We start from the raw sequence: 15,841 nt of genomic DNA on the forward strand, positions 1-15,841 counted from the left end.
TCACTTCCACCAAAAAAAAAAAAAATTCTTCCCTAAAGAATTTATGAGATCTTCCTCTCATGAGCTCCTATTGTTGTTGTTGTCGTTAGGTGCCGCCAAGTTGGTTCCGACTCATAACGACCCTATGCACAACAAAACAAAACATTGCCCAGTCCTGAGCCATCCTTACAATCGTTGTTAGGCTTGAGCTTATTGTTGCAGCCACTGTGTCAATCCACCTCGTTGAGGGTCTTCCTCTTTTCCGCTGACTCTGTACTTTGTCAACTATGATGCCCTTCTCCAGGGACTGATCCCTCCTGACAACATGGCTGGAGTATGTAAGACACAGTCTTGCCAGCCTTGCTTCTAAGGAGCATTCTGGTTGCACTTCTTCCAAGACAGATTTATTTGTTCTTTTGGCAGTCCGTGAAATATTCAATATTCTTCGCCAACACCACAATTCAAAGACGTCAATTCTTCTTCGGTCTTCCTCATTCACTGTCCAGCTTTCACATGCATATGATGCAATTGAAAATACCAGGGCTTGAGTCAGGGACACCTTAGCCTTCAAGGCGACATCTTTGCTTTTTAATACTTTAAAGAGGTCCTTTGCAGCAGATTTGCTCAATGCAATGGGTCGTTTGATTTCTTGACTGCTGCTTCCGTGGGCATTCACTGTGGATCCAAGTAAAATTAAATCCTTGACAACTTCAATCTTTTCTCCATTTATCATGATGTTGCTTATTGATCCAGTTGTGAGGATTTTTGTTTTCTTTATGTTGAGGTGTAATCCATACTGAAGGCTGTGGTCTCTGATCTTCATTAGTAAGTGCTTCAAGTCCCCTTCACTTTCAGCAAGCAAGGCTGTGTCATCTGCATAACGCAGGTTGTTAATGAGTCTTCCTCCAATCCTGATGCCCCATTCTTCTTCATATAGTCCAGTTTCTCAGATTATTTGCTCAGCATACAGTATGGTGAGAGGATAGAACCCTGATGCACACTTTTCCTGACTTTAAACCAATCAGTATCCCCTTGTTTTGTCCAAACAACTGCCTCTTGATCTAAGTAAAGCTTCCTCATGAACACTATTAAGTGTTCCGGAATTCCCATTCTTTGCAATGTTATCCTAATTTGTTATGATCCACACAGTCGAATGCCTTTGCGTAGTCAATAAAACACAGGTAAACAACCTTCTGGTATTCTCTGCTTTCAGCCAGGATCCATCTGACATCAGCAATGATATCCCTGGTTCCACATCCTCTTCTGAAACCAACTTGAATTTCTGGTAGTTTCCTGTCGATATACTGCTGCAGCCATTTTTGAATGATCTTCAGCAAAATTTTGCTTGTGTGTGATATTAATGATATTGTTCTATAATTTCCGCATTCAGTTGGATCACCTTTCTTGGGAATAGGCATAAATATGGATCTCTTCCAATCAGTTGGCCAGGAAGCTGTCCTCTGTATTTCTTGGCATAGACGGGTGAGCACCTCCAGGGCTGCCTCTGTGTTGAAACATCTCAGTTGATATTCCGCCAATTACTAGAGCCTTGTTTTTCACCAATGCCTTCAGAGCAGCTTGGACTTCTTCCTTTAGTACCATCGGTTCCTGATCATATGCTACCTTTTGAAATGGTTGAACATTAACTAGTTCTTTTAGGGTTTCCTAGGCTGTAATCCTTATGGGAAATTATCAAACAGTGTCATTCATATCACATGCAAGTAAAATTCTGCTGATGATCATTCAAAAGTGGCTGCAGCAGTATATCGACAGGAAACTACCAGAAATTCAAGTTGGTTTCAGAAGAGGATGTGGAACCAAGGATATCATTGCTGATGTCAGATGGCTCCTGGCTGAAAACAGAGAATACCAGAAAGATGTTTATCTGTGTTTTATTGACTATGCCAAGGCATTTGACTGTGTGAATCATAACAAATTATGGATATCATTGCAAAGAATGAGAATTCCAGAACACTTAATTGTGCTCTTGAGGAACCTGTACATAGATCAAGAGGCAGTCATTTGAATAGAACTAGGGGGTACTGCATGATTTAAAATCAGGAAAGGTGTATGTCAGGGCTGTATCCTTTCACCGTACTCATTCAATCTGTATGCTTAGCCAATAGTCCGAGAAGCTGGACTGTATGAAGAAGAACAGGGCATCAGGATTGGAGGAAGACACATTAACAATCTGCATTATGCAGATGACACGATCTTCCTTTCTGAAAGTGAAGAGGACTTGAAGCAGTTACTGATGAAGATCAAAGACTGCAGTCTTCAGTTTGGATTACACCTCAGCATAAAGAAAACAAAAATGCTCACAACTTGACCAGTAAGCAACATCATGATAAACAGAGAAAAGATTGAAGTTTTCAAGGATTTCATTTTACTTGGATCCACAGACAATGTCCATGGAAGCAGCAGTCAAGAAGTCAAAACACTCATTGTATTGGGCAAATGTGCTGCAAAAGACCTCTCCAAAGTGTTAAAAAGCAAAGATGTCACTTTGAGGATGAAGGTGAGCCTGACCCATGCATGCCATGGTATTTTCAATCCCTTCATATGCATGTGAAAGCTGGGCAATGAATAAGGAAGACCAAAGAAGAATTGACGCCTTTGAGTCATGGTGTTGGCAGAGAGTATTGAATGTACCAAAAAAAAAAAATCTAAACCCACTGCCGTCAAGTCAATTCCGACACATAGCGACCCTATAGGACAGCGTAGAACTGCCCCATAGAGTTTACAAGGAACACCTAGCGGATTCGAACTGCTGACCTTTCAGTTAGCAGTCATAGCACTTAACCACTATGCCACAAGGGTTTCCTTGAATATACCACGGACTGCTAAATGAATGAATAGATCTGTCTTGGAAGAAGTGCGACCAGAATGCTCATTAGAAGTGAGGATGGCGAGACTTCGTCTCACATACTTTGGACATGTTATCAGGAGGGATCAGTCCTTGTAGAAGGAAATCATGTTTGGTAAAGTAGAGAGTCAGTGAAAAAGAGGAAGACCTTAATGAGATGTAATGACACAGTGGCTGCAACAATGAGCTCAAGCATAATAACAATCATAAGGATGGCACAGAACCGGGCAGCATTTCCTTCTGTTGTACATAGGATCACTATGAGTCAAAACCAATTTGACAGCACTTAATAACAACAACAACAATCCTTATGGGAGTAGATCGCCAGTTCCTTTCTCTCATGGAGTAGCTGGTGGGTTCAGACTAATAACAACAACAACAATCCTTATGGGAGTAGACCGCCAGTTCCTTTCTCTCATGGAGTAGCTGGTGGGTTCAGACTACTGACCTTTTGGTTAGCAACCAAGTGCTTAGCCATTGTGCCACCAGGGCTCCTTACTGCCCCCAGCCCTATTATTCTGTTGTTCCTTCCTCCAGCTTATATGATTGCAACAGCTTGTGATAATAGGAAATTCTCAGTCACACCCATCCTTTCATTTTCTGAAACCAAAAAACATCACTTAGATATTGGGCAAGGCTGCAAAAAGGGCTTTACCAACATCTCATTCCCTTGTTGGATGTCTTCATGGGTAGCAGACTCAATGATCTGACACTGGAACTAGAAGGGAAGTGAAAAGAGGACCAGAGAGAGATGGCAGGGAGGAACGGCATGGCAAGAACAAGTGAGTTTCTTGTGATCAAATGGACTCCACTGAGGGGCTAGGATAGAGATAATGTGCAAATTTTCTACTCAAGAGGGCAGCCTGCCAGGCACAATTTTCGAAACTACCAAGGTAAAAGAGGGATATGGTGAAACAGCAAACCCTGCCTTTCTCACAACTCCACCCCAGCCCAGTGCAAAGAGATGGAGTAAAAGGAGAATCAAAGAGCAAACCACTTTGCCTACTCTTCTTCATGTGCTCAAACCAAGAGTTTAGCCATTGGCACAGCGGGTGGAGAAGCTTGCAAGAGAGGGTCTCAACTTTTAATATTTGAAAGAGGAGGGAACACTTAGGTATCTGCCCAAAATGGCATTAAGAAACAAGAAATAGAAATTCTACAGATCCTGGTTGGAAGCAGAGGTTGGAGAAAGAAAATCAAACTGTTTATAACCACCCAACTGCATTAAAATTGATCAATAAGCTGATTAGATATAAATAATATTTTGGAAAATCATTTAGCTCTCAGTGGAATCCCTCTAATAACATCTAAGCATTTTTTTGAAACTTCAAAAGTGAAAGCTTTGTACACATTTTCAAAATTAGATTATGCATGCATGCAAGGGACTGCCTGTACCTGCCACTTTATAAGAACTAAATAAACATTTGTTAAATGAGAACAAATGTGTGGATGAGGTTGGGCCTTGGCTGTAAAGAATAGGGGAGCAACCATGAATGGGGTTGCGGTCTTAACAGGCCTAAAACAAAGCCTTGTCTATGTATGCAAGAATCTTCTGCACTTGCTTAGGTAAGAAAACCTCCCCAACCAGGTCTGTGGGGAAGATGGAACTGAGAAGAGATAGTAAATGTATCTGATTATATTTGTTCTTTCTCAAGTCCCTGTATCATGAGCAGAACCATAAATCACTGATGCTTCCCATTCCATTAATTGTGCCTCTCCCCCACCCCCAACCCAGTATTAGTCCCCTTAATTCAGGTAGCTTATCTGGGAAGGGTCTCCATTCCCCATTCCTCTGAGAAAACTTTGAGAACTCAGTGCCAAAAGCCAGCAGGTAAAGAATGAAGCAGCCATTGGACCTGCCACACCAGGAACAAAATGCAGCTTCGCAGTCCTCACTTGAGACCCACATCTTCTCAGTCCCCATTCAGAGGCTGCCCCCACAAAGCTTTTTAAAAGCTGTCAAAGGAGTGGTTTGAGAGCTTCCTATATGGATTTAGTAACATTCACACTAGGAATCAAAACTGGACTTCTAAATTTAATCTGCAGGCATCACAGGGTGGTCCCTATTTAGCTGAAATAGTGTGATCTAAACAGAAAACCTCAGACCCAGGGAAATTATTGACTCCAGTTCATGTCTAATTACTACATGACCAGTCTTCATTTGGCGACCTGTGTTATTACTGGTTTATAGGTAGTTTACCTTTCTTGAGCCTGGATCTACAGTCATGCCTACTCAAGCCTTCTCCCCCAGGAGAAAAGAAGAAATATGGAGAAGAAGGAAAGAACATAAAGATGAACAAAACATGAGAGTATGTAGACATTTAACTACATATTCATACACTTGAATATTTAGCCTTTTTTTTCTCCGTAATAGAAGGATTGACCTACAGGGAATGAAAACACTTCTTTCTGTTAATGACTTGGTTGCTTTTTAATAGGCTATTGGGTGTTCTTTACAATGGCTAAAATGAAGTGGAAGAGGCAGTAAAGAAACAAGGGGGAGATGAAAGAATCCAAAGATTAGAATCCTGAAAGAGAAGTTTTCCAAAAGAGAAACCACCTCCCAGGAAGTGAAGGCCAAGTTGGTCTAGAGGAGCATCACAGAGAGGGAAGAGAGTTAGCTGAACCCCTCACTGCTAACGAGCAGTCAGCTGCCCAGCCTCCGTAAGAACGAAACGTTCACACGGCCACACACAGAGCTCATGCCCGGTGATCGTCCAGTCCTCACCCGGGCGGGAACTTTGATCCACCTGGAACTATTTGGCACCCTAACCAAGGATAAGATCCAATAAATTCTTTTTAACTGTGACAGAGTATTCCACTACAAGCATTTAATCTGTCTCTTGTTAACAGACATTTTAAAAAACCAGTTGTCATTGAGTCAACTCCTACTCATGGCGACCCCATGTGTGTCAGAGCAGAACTATGCCCCATAGGGTTTTCAAGGACTCATTTTTGGGAAGTAGATCACCAGGTCTTTCTTCTGAGGCACCTCTGGGTGAACTCAAACCTCCAGACTTTAATTTAGCTGCCAAACACATTACCTATTTGTACCTCCCAGGGACTAATAGACATTTAGTGTGGGTTTAATATTTTTCTAATACCAACAATGCTGCAGTGAATGAACTTATTCATATGCCACTCGATTAATGTGCTTTATGGTGCTTTACAGTGAACATAGTAAGAAATAATGAAATAAACAACATAATAATTCCATTAAGTTTGAAATGTTATGCACGCAATACCAACAAATTTCCAAGAATACGTGCAAAAAAAGATACACATTCAATACATTAAAATGATTGTAGGAAGGTGTAGGAGAGCTAAATCATCTGTATTATAATAGGAAGCTGTAAAACCAAACTCACTGCTGTCAAGTTGATTCCAACTCATAGCAACCCTATAGGACAGAGTAGAACTGTGCCATAGAGTTTCCAAGGATCACCTGCTGGATTCAAACTGTTGACCTCTGGATTAGCAGCTGTAGCACTTAACCATGGTGCCACCAGGGTTTCCAGGAAGTTAATAGATTACTTAAATTTGATTAATCAAGAAGTAGCATAGAAATGGAGAAGTAAATACTAGAAGACATAGCTAAATTAATTGTTTCTAGAAAGTACAACTGAGGAGTAAGGAGAGTAAAGCAGGAAACTTATTTATTTTCAGTTTTTTAGGATTGTTTGGTTTTTAAGTTATGGACTATGAGCACGTGTTAATGTGATAAAAATAAATATAAAAATAAAAGCAATAAAATTCAAAACTAAATATATGTAATGGCAAAGATAAAGAAAATTTGTTAAGATTTTGAATTTCAAATGCAAGAGAACTTGTTAAGGAGATGTATATATATAATTCCCCTCTAGGAAAAGGCAATTACATTACCACTGTCATAGTAAGACTACTCTTTTCTTCATATTCTCACTAACGTTGGGAATTAACTTTTAGAAAAATCTTCATAGCAGGTTTCTGAATTAAGTAAGGGCGTGCTTGTTACTTCGAAATGGATATTTATGACACTATCCCCAAATAACACATCCACACACAGGATAAGACCAGCTACTTAATTTGCAGGGCTCAGTGCAAAATGAAAACGCAAGGCCCTTGTTTAAAAATTATTAAGATTTGAAGCTTCATATACACATCCAAACTTCCTGAGGGACCGAATTACTGGGCTGAGGGCTTGGAACTATGGTCTCAGGGGACATCTACCTCAATTGGCATAACACAGTTTATAAAGAAAATGTTCTACATCCTGCTTTGGTGAGTAGCATCTGGGATCTTAAAAGCCTGTGAGTGGCCATCTAAGATACTCCACTGGTCTCACGCCATCTGAAGCAAGAGAGAATAAAGAAAACTAAAGACACAACGGAAAGATGAGTTAAAAGGACTAATGGACCACAACTACCACAGCCTCCACCAGATTGAGTCCAGCACAACTAGATGGTGCACAACTAGATGGTGCCCAGCTACCACCACCGACTGTTCTGACAGGGATCACAGTAGAGGGTCCTGGACAGGGTTGGAGAAAAATGTAGAAGAAAATTCTAACTCAAAAAAGAAAAAGCCAGACTTACTGGTCTGACAGAGACTGGAGAAACCCCGAGAGTATGGCTCCCAGACACCCTTTTAAGTCAGTACTGAAATCACTCCTGAGGTTCACCCTTCAGCCAAAGATTAGACAGGCCCATAAAACAAAATGAAACTAAATGGGCACACTAGCTCAGGGGCAAGAACGAGAAGGCAGGAGGGGACAGGAAAGCTGGTAATGGGGAACCCAAGGTCAAGAAGGGGAGAAGGTTCACACGAAGTGGGTTTGGCAACCAATGTCACTATTGATGTATCAATTGTTTAATGAGAAACTAATTTGCTCTGTAACCTTCATCTAAAGCATAATTAAAAAAAAAAAAAAGTTATCTAGGCAACAAACTAAATAAATAAAGCACAATAAAAACATTAAAATAAATTATTAAGGTTTTCAGCAGAGTATTAAGCCAAGCATGGAGCCCTTCCAAGCATGGAGCCTTTCCAAGCACAAAGCCCTGTGCAGTTGCACAGGTCACACGTGTATGAAGCCAATTCGATATATATATAATATATATTCTGTTACCGAATTTCTAGAGGTGGAGAACCTGAGACTTTTCACTTTTAATGAGAACCTTTGGTGTCTTTTATCAGGGTTCCCAGGGACTAAACTTTGGGAAACATTGCTTTAGACCCACCCATAAGGGCCAGAGAATCACTGAGGAGCAGCTGCTGATGAAAAAACCAAAGTTTAGCTGAGCTGAAAAGAGATACAATTAACAGTAGAACACATGTTGGTCTTAATTCACCAGTGACGTGAGGTGAAGGATTTGGATCACCCATCAAAAGGCAAGAGCATGTGAGCTTTGGTTATCAAGGAGGGAGACTAGCTGGCAAGGGTAAGACAGGATCCCATTTCTCATCTCTGGAACAGGACAAAGCAGACCACTGGAACAGAAGGTTAGAACAGGGAAAATGCATGAATTAACTGATTAGTTAATTAATTAATTCAATTATTATTGCCTGAGACTTTCTGATGCAGAGCCCCTCTCCAGAGAGCTCACAATCCAGCAAGCAACTTAAAAAATTAATTAGTATTGATAAATATTATGATAGAGTCATGCCTATGATACCATGGGAGCAAGGAAGAAACACAGCAAAGGGAGATGAGATGGGGAAGGGAAGAAGATTGGGTCCTAATGGAAGAGTAGAAGTTAGAGAGGAAAGAAAATAGGAAGAGCAGCTGCAACTAAAAAAAAAAATTAAAGAACAAATGCATTATTAGGGGAGCAAGAAGAAGCTCAGTACTCCAGATGGTGTTTGAGGTGCTATTTCAGGAACAAAAGAAAGCCCGTTACTGGAAAAACAGGCACCACGAACAAAGGATTTGAATCAACCCCATGGGACTTGAATGGGGGGAGGGTAAGACAGACAAAAAGCCTACTTAGCTTCTTGGTTCAAGCCCACATGGGTCTGGGAACCCACAGTAGGGTCAAAAGTCTACATGGGGAATCAGAGTTTCCACCTTCAGGAAAGCAAGAGAAGACTTCAAGAGAAAAATTAAGCTGAGCAAGGAAAAGAGTTGAGAGTTTGTCCCTTCCAGATTGTCCTTTATCACACCATAAAACAAAACAAAACAAAACCCATTGCTTTTGAGTCAATTCCTACTCACAGTGACTCTAAAGGACAGAGTAGAACTGTCCCATACCATTTCCAAGTTGTACCTGGTAGATTCGAACTGCCAACCTTTTGGTTAGCAGCTGTAGCTCTTAACCACTATGTCACCAGGGTTTCCCACCACATGGCTGAGCATTAATGTGTCAACTGACATCCATGTGAATATATCACTCAAGCTGTCCAAAATGAGGTGTACCCTTGAGCCCAACCTACACCAGAAGCTGAAGCTCTGGAACCTGAAATAGAGATACCACATTGGACAAAAATATAAAAACACGAAGTTTTGTATTCTTCCCTGAAAGCTCTGACTATCCGGTAGGCAAGTTGTTGTTACTGTTGTTTTACGGTTGCATACTACTTTGTTCATACTTAATTATCATAAATTTCTTAAGAGATTACTTAATCCATTACTTAAAACATTTGTGTTTAAAGACCTCACAAGTGCCAAAGGTTATTTTTACTACAGAGTCATTTATACATAAATCATATTTACAGAATATTATATCACCTATTTGAATTTGTTTCTTTACAAAACAGGATTCCAAACAGGCCCAGATTGAATAAGTATGGTGAAAGGATACAACCCTGATGCACATCTTTCCTGATTTTAAATCATGCACTATCCCCTTGTTCTGTTCCAACAGCTGCCTCTTGGTCTATGTACAGGTTCCACATGAGCACAATTAAGTGTTCTGGAATTCTCATTCTCTGCAATGTTATCTATAATTTGTTATGATCCACGCAGTCCAAAGACTTTGCATAGTTAGTAAAACACAGATAAACATCTTTCTGGTATTCTCTAATTTCAGCCAAGATCCACCTGACATCAGTAATGTTAGCCCTCATTCCATATCTTTTTCTGAATCAGGCTTGAATTTTTGGTAGTTCCCTGCTGCAACTGTTTGAATTATCTTCTACATAATTTTACTTATATGTGATATTAATGGTATAGGGATCTTTTCCAGCCTGTTCACCAGGTAGCTGTCTTCAAAATTTATTGTCATAGATGAGTGAGAGCCTCCAGGGCTGCATCTATTTGTTGAAACATCGCAATTGGTATTCCATCAATTCCTGGAGGCTTCAGTGCAGCTTGGACTTCTTTCAGCACCATAGGCTCATGATCATGTGCTACCTCCTGAAACGGTTGAATGTTGACCAGTTCTTTTTGGGATAGTGACTCTGTGTATTCCTTCCATCTTCTTTTGATGCTTCCTGCATCGTTCAATATTTTGTCCATAGAATCTTTCAATATTGCAACTCGAGGCTTGAATTTTTCTTCAGTTCTTTCAGCTTGAGAAGTGTCAAGCATGTTTTCACTTTGAGTTTTCTAACTCCCGGTCTTTAAACATTTCATTATAATACTTTATTTTGAAAAAAGATGAAATAATAGTAATACTTTGTCTTCTTGGGACACCCTTTGAAATATTTGGTTCAGCTCTTTTACCTTGTCATTTATTCCTTTTGCTTTAGCTACTCTACATCTAAGAGCAAGTTTCAGAGTCTCTTCTGGCATCTATTTTGGTCTTTTTTTTTTCTGTCTTTTTAATGACCTCTTTGCTTTCTTCATGCATGATGTCCTTGACGTCATCACAGAACTCATCTGGTCTCTGGTCATTAATGTTCAATGTGTCAGATCTACTCTTGAGATGGTCTCTAAATTCAAGTGAGATATACTTAAAGTCTTACTTTGCTTTTTTTTTTTAATCTTTTTTTTTTTTCTTAATTTTATACCAGTTTAGCTATGTTCCCAAAGACCATGACCCCCACAGCCCTCAGCCCAGTAATTCATTCCCTCAGAGAGTTTGGATGTGTCGATGGAGCTTCCATGACCTTGCCTTGGACAAGCAGTGCCAGCTTCCCCAGTATTGTGTACTTTCTTACCCTTCACCAAAATTACCAGTTATCTCTTGTCATTTTAGTGTTTTTTCATCCCCACCTCTCCCCTCCCTTGTAACCATCAAAGATTGTTTCTTTTTGTGTGTAAACCTTTTTATGAGTTTTTATAGTAGTGGTCTCATAAATATTTGTCCTTTGTGATTGACTTACTTCGGTCAGCATAATGTCCTCCAGATTCATCTGCGTTGTGAGCTGCTTCACAGATTCATCATTGTTCTTTATCGTTGTGGAGTACTCCATTGTGTGTACGTACCATAGTTTCTTTGTCCATTCATCTGTTGATGGGCACCTAGGTTACTTCCATCTTTTTGCAATCATGAACAACACTGCAGTGAACACAGATGTGCATGTGTCTATTTGTGTGATGACCCTAATTTCTCTAGGATATATTCCTAGGAGTCGGATTGCTGGATCATACAATATTTCTATCTCTAGGCTTCAACGAAAGTGCCATCTCATTTTCCAAAATGGTTGTACCATTTTACATTCCCACCAGCAGTGCATAAGAGTTCCAGTCTCCCTACAGCCTAACCAACGTTTGTTATTTTCTGTTTTTTTGATTAGTGCCAGTAATGCCAGGGTGAGGTGGTATCTCATCGTGGTTTTGATTTGCGTTTTTCTCGTGGTTAGTGATCTGATCACGAGCACTTCCTCATGTGTCTGTTAGCCACTTGAATGTCTTCTTTGGTGAAGTGTCTGTTCATTTCCTTTGCCCATTTTTTAATTGGATTATTTGTCTTTTTATTGTAGAGGTGTTGGATTTTCCTGTAGATTTTAGAGATTACACCTTTGTCAGGTTTGTCATAACCAAAATTTTTCTCCCAGCCTGTAGGTTCTCTTTTTATTCTTTTGGTCAAGTTTTTGATGAGCATAAGTGTTTAATATTTAGAAGATCCCAGTTGTCTAGCTTATTGTCTGGTGTTTGTGCATTGTTAGTTGTGGTTTGCATCCTGTTAATGCCATGTTTTAGGGCCTCTAGCATTGATCCTACTTTTTTTTCTATGATCTTTATAGTTTTTGGCTTTATATTCAAGTCTTTGACACATTTTGAATTAGTTTTTGAGTCTGGTGTGAGGTATAGGTCCTGTTCCTTTTTTTTTTTTTTTTTTTGCAGATTGACATCAGTTTTGCCAGCACCATTTGTTAAAAAGACTGTCTTTTATCCATTTGAGAGACTTTGGGCCCTTGTCGAAGATCAGGTGACCGCAAGTGGATGGATTTACATCTGCATTCTCAATTTTGTTCCACTGGTCAATGTACCTGTCCAGGTTGTTTTGACTACTGTAGTAGCCTCTTTAAAGGATGCTGTTGGTATTTGGATCAGGATCACATCATATTCATAGATTGCTTTGGGCAGAATTGACATTTTCACAATGTTGAGTCTACGTATCCATGAGTATGGTATGTTTTCCCATTTATGTGGATCTCTTTTGGTTTCTTGCAGTAGTGTTTTGTAGTTTTCTTTGTATAGGTCTTTCACATCTCTATTCTTGAGATGGTTTCTAAATTCAGGTGGGATATACTTAAAGTCATACTTTGGCTCTTATGGACTTCTTTTAATTTTCTTCAGCTTCAACTTGAACTTCCATATAAGCAATTGCTGGTCTGTTCTGCAGTCTGTCCCTGGCCTTTTTCTGACTGGTGATATTGAGGTTCTTCATCAACTCTTTCCACAGATGTAGTCAATTTGATCCCTGTGTATTATATCCAGTAAGTTGCACATGCATATTTGCCGTTTATGTTCTTGAATAAAAGGTATTTCCAATGAATAAACCTTTGATCTTTCAAAATTCTATCATGCGATCTCTAATATTCTATCACCAAGGCCATAGTTTCCAACAACTGATCCTTCTTCTTCATTTCACACCCCAATCACCAGTAATTATCAATGTATCTTGATTGCATGTTTAAACAATTTCAGACTGCAGAAGTTGGTAAAAATCTTCAGTTTCTTCATTTGAAAGTTGGCTTTTTGAAAATGCTCAACAAGATAGACAAAATTTAGGAAAATGTAATCAAGGAGAAAGAGAAATCACAAACTTTGCCAAGGCTAAGAAAGAGGATAGACAATCAAGGAACCACTGAGACTAAGGCTCCGGAAGACTGGGCTGTGGCTGCAACGTCAGAGATCTCAAAGGATAGAGAAATTCAGAACTGCAGGCTACGATATTCGCTTTTGATGGCATTGGATAATTTAGAGTGAGAGAAAGACAAATGAGCTACCCCAGGCTTTGGATAAAAACATAGAATGAGAGTAAAGACCATTTTATGACTGTGGTAAATGACTCTTATACTGCTTGTATTCACTAAGCTAAGACTGTTGAAAACCAAGTTGAGAAATTCATTCTGCAGGCTAACAAATTAAAATGCCTGTTGAATTCATAATCTGTCCACATTTCTTATACGAAAATTATAACATCGATGAAAAAAATGGGTTCTTGAGCCATAGGATACAACTGTTCTGGGGGATTCAGAACTGGGGAACTCTGACCCTCCAAAGCCCTGTGAAGCAATTCCCACTGCACTTGCTTTCTGCTTCCTGCTGCATCTTTGAAGGAATATGGTGATCTCTATATGTCACACCCCTAATTGTTATTCTAACAATGTCTAGAATTAGTGCCCAAGAAGATGATATGCAGAGTCAGATTAGCTAAGCAAGTAGTCCCAACTAGAAGGGATTGCAGAAATGCACTAACTTGTAATGGGTGCACTCATCAAAGATAATGGATTCAAAGTTATGGTTCTGAAAGTTTTCTGTGTTGTCTAATGGAAACCTGGCCCAGGCAATACTAAGAGTCCAGAAATCCTGGGTCCAATATAGCAGAAGGCATTCAAAGACTGCAGAAAATAGGAATATTAGACTATATCTATCATATGAATTCTACTCACTGACTCTTTCATTATGTGTGTTATTAATTTGGAGAACAGCTGCAATCAAAATGAGGTGATAATGAAAGAATCCAGGGGGTGGGTAGGCTCAGGTGCCAGCACAGTACCACTAGAAGTAAATCGAGCACAGGTTAGTGTAGTAATTAGGGTTTTTTGAAAGTCCATACAAAATACAAAAATCTCTCTCTTTCTGGATGCTGTCAGAAATAAAATCAATAGATAAGGCCCCATTAGATTTTTCTAAATACTTTTTATTGTGCTTTAAGTGAAAGTTTACAAATCAAGTCAGTCTCTCACCCAAAAACCCATATACACCTTGCTACACACTCCCAATTACTCTCCCCCTAATGAGACAGCCTGCTCTCTCCCTCCACTCTCTCTTTTTGTGTCCTTTTTGCCAGCTTCTAACCCCCTCCACCCTCTCATCTCCCCTCCAGGCAGGAGATGCCAACATAGTCTCAAGTGTCCACCTGATCCAAGAAGCTCATTCCTCACCGGCATCCCTCTCCAACCCATTGTCCAGTCCAATCCATGTCTGAAGAGTTGGCTTTGGGAATGGTTCCTGTCCTGGGCCAAAAGAAGGTCTGGAGGCCATGACCACCAGGGTCCTTACAGTCTCAGTCAGACCATTAAGTCTGGTCTTATGAGAATTTGGGGTCTGCATCCCACTGCTCTTCTGCCCCCTCAGGGGTTCTCTGTTGTGTTCCCTGTCAGGGCAGTCATCGGTTGTAGCCGGGCACCATCTAGTTCTTCTGGTCTCAGGATGATGTAGTCACTGGTTCATGTGGCCCTGTCTGTCTCATGGGCTCGTAATCACCTTGTGCCCTTGGTCTTCTTCATTCTCCTTTGCTCCAGGTAGGTTGAGACCAATTGATGCATCTTAGATTTTGTATGCTCAAAAAAAAAAAAAATCTCTAGGACTGGTGCTGATGGATAGAAGGTAGACTCTAACCAATACACTGGAGTATTAAGAGTACAATGAGAGCCTCTTGCTCAATTTCCAGGACACAGATCCTGAAGCCCTCGAGAGAAGGGAATTCTCCTGCAATTGGATTGGGTTATGACTCATAAAGAAATGACTTCTATGCTAGTAAGTGCCAAGTATAAACCAATGGACCCACTCTGGCTACTATAATAGTCAATCAAAAAGGCAAAGTTGCATTCCTGGGTGAAATTGAAGATACTGACATCACTATCAATGATTTGAAAACCCTGGTGACATAATGGTTAAGTGCTATGGCTAGTAGCCAAAAGGTAAGCAGTTTGAATCCACCAGGCAACTTGGAAACTCTATGGGGCAGTTCTACTCTGTCCTATAGGGTTGCTATGAGTCGGAATCAACTCATCATCAACAGGTTTGGTTTTTTTTTTTTTTTAATCAGTGATTTGAAAGATGCAAGTGTGTTGACACCTTTTAATTTCTACTGAAATTTCTGATTGGACTAGAACTAAGCCTGATGAGTTTTAAAGAATGCTGGGGGACTATTGCAAACATAATAAAGTAGTTACTCTAATTGTTGCTGTTAATTTATATACCTAGATACTACAAATTGCCAACGCATTCTTTTCAGTTTTAGTACATAAAGAACACAGGAGTTTGTCTCTTCTTCCTGCCTGAAAGATATGAAAACTTTTACCTCTGTTATACCATTTGGCGGCATTTAATCTACAGAGGCTTTAGCCATCTCACCATCCCACAGGACCTCACATACATCAGTCCACTACATTAGTAATTCATGCTGATAACCAAAAAAAAAAAAAACAAACCCAGGTGCTCCTTGGCGGATTCGAACTGCCTAACTTTTGGTTAGCAGCCATAGCACTTAACCACTACACCACCAGAGTTTCGACTAGGTCCTAAAAATAAGTACCACCAGTTCCCATAGAGCCAATTCCAACTTACGGTGACCCTATGTGTGTTAGAGTAGAACTGTGCTCATAGGAGTTTCAATGGATGATTTTTCAGAAGTAGATCTCTAGGCCTTTCTTCTGCAGCACCTTGGGGTAGACTCA

The sequence above is a fragment of the Loxodonta africana genome, chromosome 3 (genome assembly GCF_030014295.1).
Source record: "Loxodonta africana isolate mLoxAfr1 chromosome 3, mLoxAfr1.hap2, whole genome shotgun sequence".
NCBI lineage: Eukaryota > Metazoa > Chordata > Mammalia > Proboscidea > Elephantidae > Loxodonta > Loxodonta africana.